Source organism: Saccostrea cucullata, unplaced genomic scaffold, assembly GCF_032062105.1.
Source record: "Saccostrea cucullata isolate Sc308-1 unplaced genomic scaffold, CSIRO_AGI_Scuc_v1 ctg2999, whole genome shotgun sequence".
Taxonomy (NCBI): Eukaryota; Metazoa; Mollusca; class Bivalvia; order Ostreida; family Ostreidae; genus Saccostrea; species Saccostrea cuccullata.
Window position 1 is genome coordinate 52792 of NW_026938337.1, and position 10150 is coordinate 62941.

The following is a 10150-nucleotide window of genomic DNA, read 5'->3' on the forward strand; positions in this document are numbered from 1 at the left end:
CTACAGTCAATGGGTTTTTGGTCATGATCTTAACTCTGATAAGGAAGTGTGGAAGCTCAGAAATGATCCAAAATCAGGTAACAAGCAAAGCAATTAAGTCATACACTGTACACAGGGTAGTCAATTAAAAAGGATTAGAATTTAGAAGTAACTTTTGATTTGAGAAAAATCTGTGTATAATCATTCTTAAAATAAGAAAAGATAATCATTTTTAACATAACATCATATCTGAAATGTTAATATTTGGAACAGATAACATTTTTGTTGGTACATTGTATTCAACTTTTAAAACCATCATACTAGATTTTAACAATTACAACCAATTGTCTGCATTCTGTACGTATAATGGTGGACTTTTGTAGGTCTGATCACTTCCTTTGCTGTACACCACTCCCAGTGTTGGTTGGCTGTTGGGACTAGCAGTAAGACACATGTCTGCTGGGACGTGAGATTTCAGCTTCCCATCGACTCCATGGTCCACCCTATAGGTAGAAATCAATGTGTCTTTCTTAATAAAAAACTGCCCTTCATTATTGGTAAGTCTTTATATGGATATTTATATTGCTATGGACAGGTGCCCTTATTATTGGTAAGTTTCCATATTGATAATTATATTGCTATGGACAGGTGCCCGTATTATTGGTCAGTTTTTATATTGATAATTATATTGCTATCGATAGGTGCCCGTATTATTGATAAGTTTTTATATTGATAATTACATTGCTATGGACAGATGCCTGATCATGCACCCCCAGGAGCAGTCCTGGCTAATATCAGCCACCCAGGGAAATAATGATTGTGTCCATATGGGAAGTAGAGACAAGGGCCAGACAAAAAGCCTGTGGGCGAGTCCTACACCCACAGTCTCAATCAGGTCAGTGACATTTTGAATTCAGAATATGCGAAGCGAAATTTTCACAAACTGTCGTCTAGACGTATAGACCACGTTTAAAGCACAGGAGTCGGCAATAAACAAATTTGAATCTACACAACCTGAGCATGCTTCCATGTAAATATTATGAATTATGGCTTTGTCATTCTTGAGAAAAATATTTTTAAAGAATTTTCCTATATACTAGGGTTGTTTGAAAAGTTCGTGGACAACTGTCATATCTTTTTTATTTGACGTCTTTTTTTACCCAAATTTGGTAGAAATATTTTAACGATAAATCCAAATGATATGTATTAATTTTAACAAAATATTACTATTGATTAAAAACTTATCTAGATTTTAAAAATGCAAAAATCAGATCGCGGAGCAGGTCAAAATTTAGTCGGTAACAACAATGCATGAAATAATGTCTATAGTCATATTCTCTGTAAAATGGAGGAAAAACGAAAAACTACCTGGGAATTCAAATTAAGAATTGTTACATCGATACCTGTGCCAAATTATGGTTTTATATTTTACTTTGTTGAAAAGAAATCAACTTGAAAAGATAAGTAGTCCTTATTGAAAACGACAAAAACGATGACGTTTTAGAACGTTACGGAGCAGCAGATACCGAAGCAATTTTGTGTTTTTCTCAGGAAAAATCCTGAATAAACTCTAAAAATGTTGAAGGAATCAAGAAAATATGTCACAAGCCTGTTGTGCATGTGTGTACAAATAGTACAGGCAGTATTTGAGTGACAGGGACTCTGTATCAGATGAGGCTGACCTGTGAAGAAACTGTTTAACTGTAAACATCTGAACAAAATTTAAAATTTGAAACGTAAATGAAAGACAAAGGCGCTTCAGAGTTGCTTATCCTGTGAAAACAGAGTTAATTACTAAAAGAAATTAAAACCTTAACAAAGGAAATTATACAATGAGATTAATTCTTTAAAAATGAATGTCAAGTATTTGAAAAAGAATTTAATGAATTGGCATTGGAATATTCTGAGTGAAATGTATAAGTGGAGTAACTATTATAAATTCTGAACGTTTTGTGTTGACGTTACATTTCCGTTTTGTGTGCTCCGCGAGTACATAACATGTTGATTTTAAAATGAAGAAAATTTATTTGTGTTAAATAGAATGGAATGAAACTTCAAACATCACCAAAACAAATAATTTTACATATTATAATGTGCTTGTTTTAAATTTCCAGTGAGTAATATAACAAGGATGGACATCGTCCACGAACTTTTTGAACGACCCTCGTATTTCTATGTAAAACTTAGGTCAGTCATTTTGGCCCCTCCTAATCCAGGGGGTTATGATTTAAACAAACTTGAATCTACACTAAGAATGAATGTTTCCCCATAAGTTTCATTTTTCCTGGCATAGTGGTTCTTGAAAAGAATATTTTTAGTCCCCCACTGGTGAAACCGTCTGTCTGTCTCCGTCAGTCTGTCCCACTTGGTTTTCCGCACTTTTTTTTTCTAAACACTTGTAGATAATGAACTGAATTTCGGGATGTGATCTTAATGAGTTAGAGATCAAGTTTGAATTTTGCATCACTTCATTGATTTTTGACAGAATTATGGCATTTTGAATATTTTTCATAATTGCTTCATTAAGATCAGGTTCGAACTGGGCTAACTTCTTACTGTTCTTGAAAAGAAGTCAAAATATGTGAAAAGTTTTTAGACAGACTGACAGACAGCTAGACAGACAGACGGACACCGGGCATAATGTGATCAGAAAAGCTCACCTGAGCTGAACAGAAAAGCTCACTTGAGCTTTCAGCTCAGGTGAGCTAAAAAGGGACGGTCTTACTAAAATTTTATACTGATGACCATTATAAGTCAACTAGTTCATTCAAATATGTTACAAATATTTTCGACTGCCAACATATTTATCAATAATTTACCTATATATCTAACATTTATATTTGGTTCCTTTAAACTATAACATATTTCTCTTAACACTGAAATTTAAGTTGCACAATTATTATAATTAAATTGTGCTATTTAAAACTATATTTTGAAGAATACCAATTCCTTAAAATTGAAAGCTAACTTTTGTAAATGAATGCATTTTATTTTACAAGCACAGAAAACAGTGATTCAAAAAGCTATGCTTTAATCATTTCATTTTCTTGTTATGGAATTAGATATTATTATAGTAAATGTTATTTTCAATATTACCTCTTTAATTTTGATTTTGATGTTCAGCGAATAAAAATTATTTATCTTGTATCAATTCACCATATTTGAAATTCATATCTTCATTACACATGATGTTCTTATCTGAATAAATGCAAAATTATTATCCAATTAAACCTGCTTTTGAAATTAAGGAAAAACAAGTATGAAAAAAATGATACATTGTATATGAAGCAATATGGAATATTTCCACTCAATTCAAATAAAAACAATTAAGTCATAGGAAAAGGTACACAATTTTGTAAAATTTCTTTAACTAAGGTTAAAAATTGCCATTAATCAGACTGAAATTTCAATATTTTTAAAAATATAATGGTGTTAATTTTGAAAATTTAGGGAAGCGTTCTTCAAGACAGGGGATCTACACATTCCTAAGGACTTCCAGACGGCTTTGAACAGGACTTTCCGTATAGGCACTCTCCTCTGCCATTTCAAGCAGTCCGAGCTTCTGCAGCTGGGTGCACATCTGGCCTTAGAGGCGAGGAAGAGGACCCAGTCTGTCACCTACAGAAGGAAGATGGTTGCCAATGCCGGAAGACAGGAAGGAACATCCATGATATTCCTTAGCCCCACCCAGATTCTTGACCTTGCCACGGGGTCTTTGGTAAAATTATATTTTCAATTTTTAGCTCACCTGAGCCGAAGGCTCAAGCGAGCTTTTCTGATCAAAATTTGTCTGTTGTCTGTTGTTGTCGTTCTTGTGGTTGTCGTTGTCGTAAACTTTTTCCATTTTCATCTTCTTCTCAAGAACAACTGGGCCAATTTCAACCAAATTTGGCACAAAGTATCCTTGGGTAAAGGGGATTCACGTTTGTTCAAATGAAGGGACACACCCTTTTTCAAGGGGAGATAATCATGAATTTGTTAAAAATTAATGGCATTTTAAGAAAAATCTTCTTCTCCAGAACCACTGGGCCAGGAAAGATGAAACTCATGTGGAGTCATCCTCAGGTAGTGTAGATTGAAGTTTGTACAAATCTTGACTCTGGGGCAAGGGTGGGGCCAAAATGGCCGACCCAAGTTTAACAGGGCGGGGCCAAAATGGAGGACTCAATTTTTACATTAGGGATATATAGAGAAACCGTTTAAAATCTTCTTTTCAAGTACCGGTACATGTATTTCAAAGCTATTATTAGTGATATTTATATGGAATTATCCTCAGGTAAAGAAGATTCTAGTTTGTTCAAATGATGAAGGCCTGGAAAAGGGGGGGGGGGGGTAAATCAAGCCTGATGTGCTCAGGTGAGCGCTGTGGTACCTGGGCCTCTTGTTATGTAATTTAGATGTTTAAATTTTTCTGAAGCTTGGCTTGGAGTAGAAAACATCTCATACCCACAAATAAATCTTCAAAAAAAATAAATAAATAAATATACTAAGTTTATTAAAAGTGTGGATTTTCTTATTTCAATACTTGAATAATAGTAACAGAATACTTTTTGTCAGATTCATCCCATGGACTGTAGTTTCATATGGCTGAGAGGTGACCTCTGCCAGCTGTAAGGCCGGAAGCTGGATCTTGTCTACCTAATCCAGGTCCCCACTGGCGTAGAAGCTGGATCTTGCCCACCTAATCCAGGTCCCCACTGGTGTAGAAGCTCTGCACCTAATCCAGGTCCCCACTGGCGTAGAAGCTGGATCTTGCCCACCTAATCCAGGTCCCCACTGGTGTAGAAGCTCTGCACCTAATCCAGGTCCCCACTGGCGTAGAAGCTGGATCTTGCCCACCTAATCCAGGTCCCCACTGGCGTAGAAGCTCTGCACCTAATCCAGGTCCCCACTGGCGTAGAAGCTCTGCGCCTAATCCAGGTCCCCACTGGCGTAGAAGCTCGGCACCTAATCCAGGTCCCCACTGGCGTAGAAACTCTGCACCTAATCCAGGTCCACACTGGCGTAGAAGCTCTGCACGAGTTCCTTGGCAAGGCTGAAGACATTCTGCACGAGAACATAGGGCCAGCATTCCAGGTTCCCACTGGCGTAGAAGCTCTGCACGAGTTCCTTGGCAAGGCTGAAGACATTCTGCACGAGAACATAGGGCCAGCAATCCTCTCCTGGGCCTCGATGTATGGACTAAACCTGTCCACCAAGTGGATGGAGGAACTCCGGCATTTCAACTTTCCAGTCCTGTATGGCCCTCCTACAGCAGGAAAGACTTGGATTGCCCAGTGTGCAGCCTGGCTGAGTGATTGCCCAGTGTGCAGCCTGGCTGAGTGATTGCCCAGTGTGCAGCCTGGCTGAATGGATGCAGTGAGCTGCATATTGCTTCAAGGTATATAATTTTGCTACATTCAGTGCTATCTGAACCGAAAACTTAATCCAAATTTATCTTAAAATACGAGATGAAAGGTTCATGTTAACTTGGTTAACAAACTTTTGTCCATTTTTCCTTTGTTAGGGTATTCAATGTATAATGAAGGGATTTTGACTGATTTTAAATAATTTTAAACTAGTTAATAAAAGCACACAGCTAGAAAACAATAAAAGTGAAATAAACCAAATTCACAACACTTATAACATGTAAGGAGACGGTCATTTTGCACATTTACAGTTTTTGAAGAGTTATCTGCCCTTGATGAAAAAAAAGAAAAATTTTGATTTCACAAAATTTCTGCGGTAAAAAATTATTTTATCTTATATTTTAATAAAGAGTGAGTTTATGCATATCTTCACCAAGAGATTTCTTTGAAATTCAAATTACTTTTTATCTTATAAAAACATGCACTGCCTATAGACTTCAATGTAAAATTCAAAGTGATATTAATTGGACAATAATCAAAATTTTGTAAATTCCTTTGGTGGAGCATTTTCATTTGATAATATCTTCAAATTGCTACCATGATTAAAAATATTGGACCGTTCATTTATTAGGTACAAAATATGGTCGTTAAACATTGAATACCTTAATGGAAAACAAAAATTTTATTCCTTCTCACAATTTGTTAAGACAAAACAGACTTTTCATCCATTTTCCTTTGTGAAGTGAAGACATATATTTTATCTATTTGTTCTTGTTCCTGGCAGATGTACATTGGCATTTGTTACATCCTGGCTCACATCAAGTTGTCTGCCCTTTGTGTGGGATGATCCCACTTCCACTGATGAGGTGTCCCAGTTGGCTATTGATCTGTTGGCAATGGAGCTGTAAGTTATTTCTATTCTATGCACCTTACAGCTAGGTGATGTACAAGAAGTGTCGGTTGTATCCAATTAAAAGTTACTACATGTGTAGTAATTTTGTTCTATTCACCATACAAATGCTGTGAAACAAGTGTCACTTTTCTCCTATTCCATACAAATTACAATAAATAAAAAGTTTTCTCCTGTTCCAAACAAAATAGAATAATAAAACTATTTACAAATGCCTGCCCTCTGTATGACATTGTTAATTTATTTCATTTTCAGGTGCAAGGGAAGTCCAATGATGAGACCAGGAAACCACTAACTGGTTGTCTTGTGAGAGCAAACTTCAATTTGAGTGCAGTATTTAAGTAAGGATTTAAGTTTATATTCATTTCATATTCAATGTAAACTCTAAAGGCTTAGTCTGATTATTAGTCAGGAAGGATAACACCAGAAAATGTTTAAGAATTAATTATAACCATCAACATGCTGCTTGAAATAAATTAAAGGCATGAAGCAAATATCATTCTATGCATTTTGATATGATTTAAAGTCTTTGAAGTTTAATAAAGGGCCTTGTAGAAAGTAAGTATTTTTAGTTTAAAGGAATAAGATTTTCATGATTCGATATACCAATGACATTGGCATAACATGAATAAGTATGACATTGGCATAATTAACGTGAGATTAGGATTTGACTCTACTATCCTAAATGATTTGCGACCGTTAATGCTGATTTAACGGTCGCAAACTGAGTTTTACCGGCGACACGTAAGCGGAGCCGGTAAAACGGATGTTTGCGACCGTTAAATCAGCATTAACAGTTGCGAATACCAAATTAAATGTTAAGTTATTCCCATTCTAATGCAATCAATGCATATTGTCTCTTTTTGACGTCTTATTTTGTTGAATTTTGTTACATGAAATACGTTACGGAGCATTGTATTTTTGCGTCGCACTATTATGACGTCACTATGAAAAAGCTTTCACGCTCGTTAATGCTCGTTTTACTGCTTCAAACATCAGTGTATCAGCCAATCAAAGAGTGTTTTACAAAACAACTGCATTAGAATTTTAATTTAATGTTTGTACACTTTAGGTACTTCAGCAGACTGTTCGTCATGAATATAGAGAAGACCAACCACCAAAAGAAGACGGGGGATGCCAAAGCCCTTGAGGATGCTGCCTGGGATGCCTTGAAGATGCTGCCTGGTATGCCTTGAAGATGCTGCCTGGGATGCCTTGAGGATGCTGCCTGGGATGCCTCGAGGATGCTGCCTGGGATGCCTCGAGGATGCTGCCTGGGATGCCTTGAGGATGCTGCCTGGGATGCCTTGAGGATGCTGCCTGGGATGCCTTGAGGATGCTGCCTGGTATGCCTTGAGGATGCGGCCTGGTATGCCTTGAGGATGCTGCCTGGGATGCCTCGAGGATGCTGCCTGGGATGCCTCGAGGATGCTGCCTGGGATGCCTTGAGGATGCTGCCTGGGATGCCTCGAGGATGCTGCCTGGGATGCCTCGAGGATGCTGCCTGGGATGCCTCGAGGATGCTGCCTGGGATGCCTCGAGGATGCTGCCTGGGATGCCTTGAGGATGCTGCCTGGGATGCCTCTTCAGCGCTACCAGTGGTATTGTGCCATCTGAACTCACTGACAGCAGCTGAAGTAAACAAAGAAGTGGAGAACCTGTGGTATTGTGCCATCTGAACTCACTGACAGCAGCTGAAGTAAACAAAGAAGTGGAGAACCTGTGGTATTGTGTCATCTGAACTCACTGACAGCATCTGAAGTAAACAAAGAAATGGAGAATCTGCGGCCCATACTAAGGAGTGGACATCAGGATCCTGAAAGGCATTGCCCTGCCAATGAACGTGGCAAGGATGGTATGATTTGTTTTAATAATTATCATTTATTACATGTAACTGTAAATGGAACATGGTAAAAGAATATATAGACTTTAATTGTTTTTATTAGCTATCCTCCTTTCCTTATTCTTATATAATTATTTGTATCTTTAAATAATTGTTCTAGTTCCTGAATGCTGCTCAAAGGTATCATCTGATGCAGACTGTCATCAATTACCTCTAAGAGGTCCTCATCCCATACTACCAAGAGACCCTGATGCCAACCTGCGCAGAGGTCACCAGGGCAGAAACCCGGACATTGGGGGATTCTGCATTTTCTGCAATTTTGGAAGTGTGCAACTCCCAGGTATATGTTCGACCAAATATTTGTAAAAAGCTGCAGTTAAATGTTTTTTTATAAAATAGAATCTCCATTTATATTAAGAATAGCGTTTTTCAATAACAGAGAAAATATAACAAAAATTCTTTGTTATAAAGAGGGTGAAGATAACAGTGATCTTTATTCACAGGTTTAACGACAAGTTTTTTGGGGGGTTCTTCTTTGTGTCATATATATAGGGGGGCCCACCAGGCTTTCAATTCACATTTTCTATAGAGTAAATTAGATTGGGAATGAAAGGGGGGGACACCCCCCCCCCCCAGGCCCTCGGATACTGCGCCCCTGCAAATGAAGGGCCACACCCTCATTCAAGGGGAGATAATTGAGAAATACATGTAATGAAAAATTTGATGGGATGTTTTAAAACTCTTTTTCTCAAGAACCTTTGTGCCAGGAATGATGAAATATGATGAGAATACAGAGTGGTCAGCTACATGCTTTTAACGTAAAAGTGATAGATCACGGGTAAATTAGTTCCTGGGAACAATGATACAAAACATATAGAGTACCTTTTAACTCGTGCATCTTCAGATATCAGACTCGGGGGACAAGCCTCCTTGTCTGATATCTGAAGATACTCTCGTTAAAAGGTACTCTATATATTACATATTCCCTCATTTCTTTGCATTCTCTTCACATCTACCCTTAATTAATATAAGTACTTCTGAAGCCTTATCTTAATTTGCAGATATTTATTAGGTTTATGTAATAAGAGTTTATTTCAATAAATACAGTTACAGAATATAAATTTTGTAAACTACTTCAACAGTTGGGTAATTTTATTGACAGGATACATTGTAGTACTAGTACTGGACATATATATTTAGTGGTATGTTCTTAATAGTTTAGAATTAGATATTTATATTAAAGTAAATTCCTGTAGAATTGAAGTCTTAATGTCCACTTATTTGCTATATATTTTTTTTTTTGGGGGGGGGGGAATTAAAAGTGCAAAATTTCCTTTGTCGGAGAATGTATGTAAACAAAACTGTCAAATTTTGTGAAAGTTAAAGGAAACTTCCGCTCTCTTTTCTCTGATTTGTAGATTGATTGTGCAATACAGTTTTTACTGGGAGTGATGCAGGACAAACAGAAGAAAAACAAGAAACACGCGGATCAGTTTCAGCGGATCTCTCTGAGGAGCCAGTTGTTAGAACGGGATCCAGATGAAGAGCAAGGGAACCAGTAAAATGGAGAACTAGTTTATAGGGAACTAGACACTTTTATTTGTATGTAGACTTATTTTGTAAAATTAATGAACTAAAATGTAAGTTCTCAACTGTGTTCAATTTAGACTTTTATACATGTCATACCGAATTTCAAACTTCCACCGGGACATTTGATATCCATTTGTTGTTGAGAACTAGATAATTAACAATGTTTTTATAAGTCTAGAACATCCTTTGATTTTCTTTTTTAAAAAAATTCAAATAATTTTCTTTTTCAAATTACTGCAAGTTGGGTTTATTCTAACTGTATCTAGATTACATGACCATTTATCTTTGTGATACAATTGTACTACATTGTACATGTACATAGTATTGCTGTGTGATACAATTGTACTTCATTGTACATGTACATAGTATTGCCGTGAGATATCTCTCCTTACTTTTATGAAGTAAGCTTATATAGGTGTAGGTATGATGACTCTACTGGCCAGTAATTCAAAAGAGTTATTGCCCTTAGACCTTGAAAAA

General features: G+C 36.8%; 1 long non-coding RNA gene across 1 annotated transcript; it reads left to right on the forward strand.

Annotated features, from left to right (window-relative positions):
* Nucleotides 1-9684, forward strand: LOC134249991 (uncharacterized). The gene is made up of 3 exons (XR_009988409.1): nucleotides 1-77; nucleotides 363-488; nucleotides 9499-9684. It is a non-coding gene; the product is annotated as an uncharacterized LOC134249991 (long non-coding RNA).
* The last annotated feature ends 466 nt before the right edge of the window (nucleotides 9685-10150 follow it).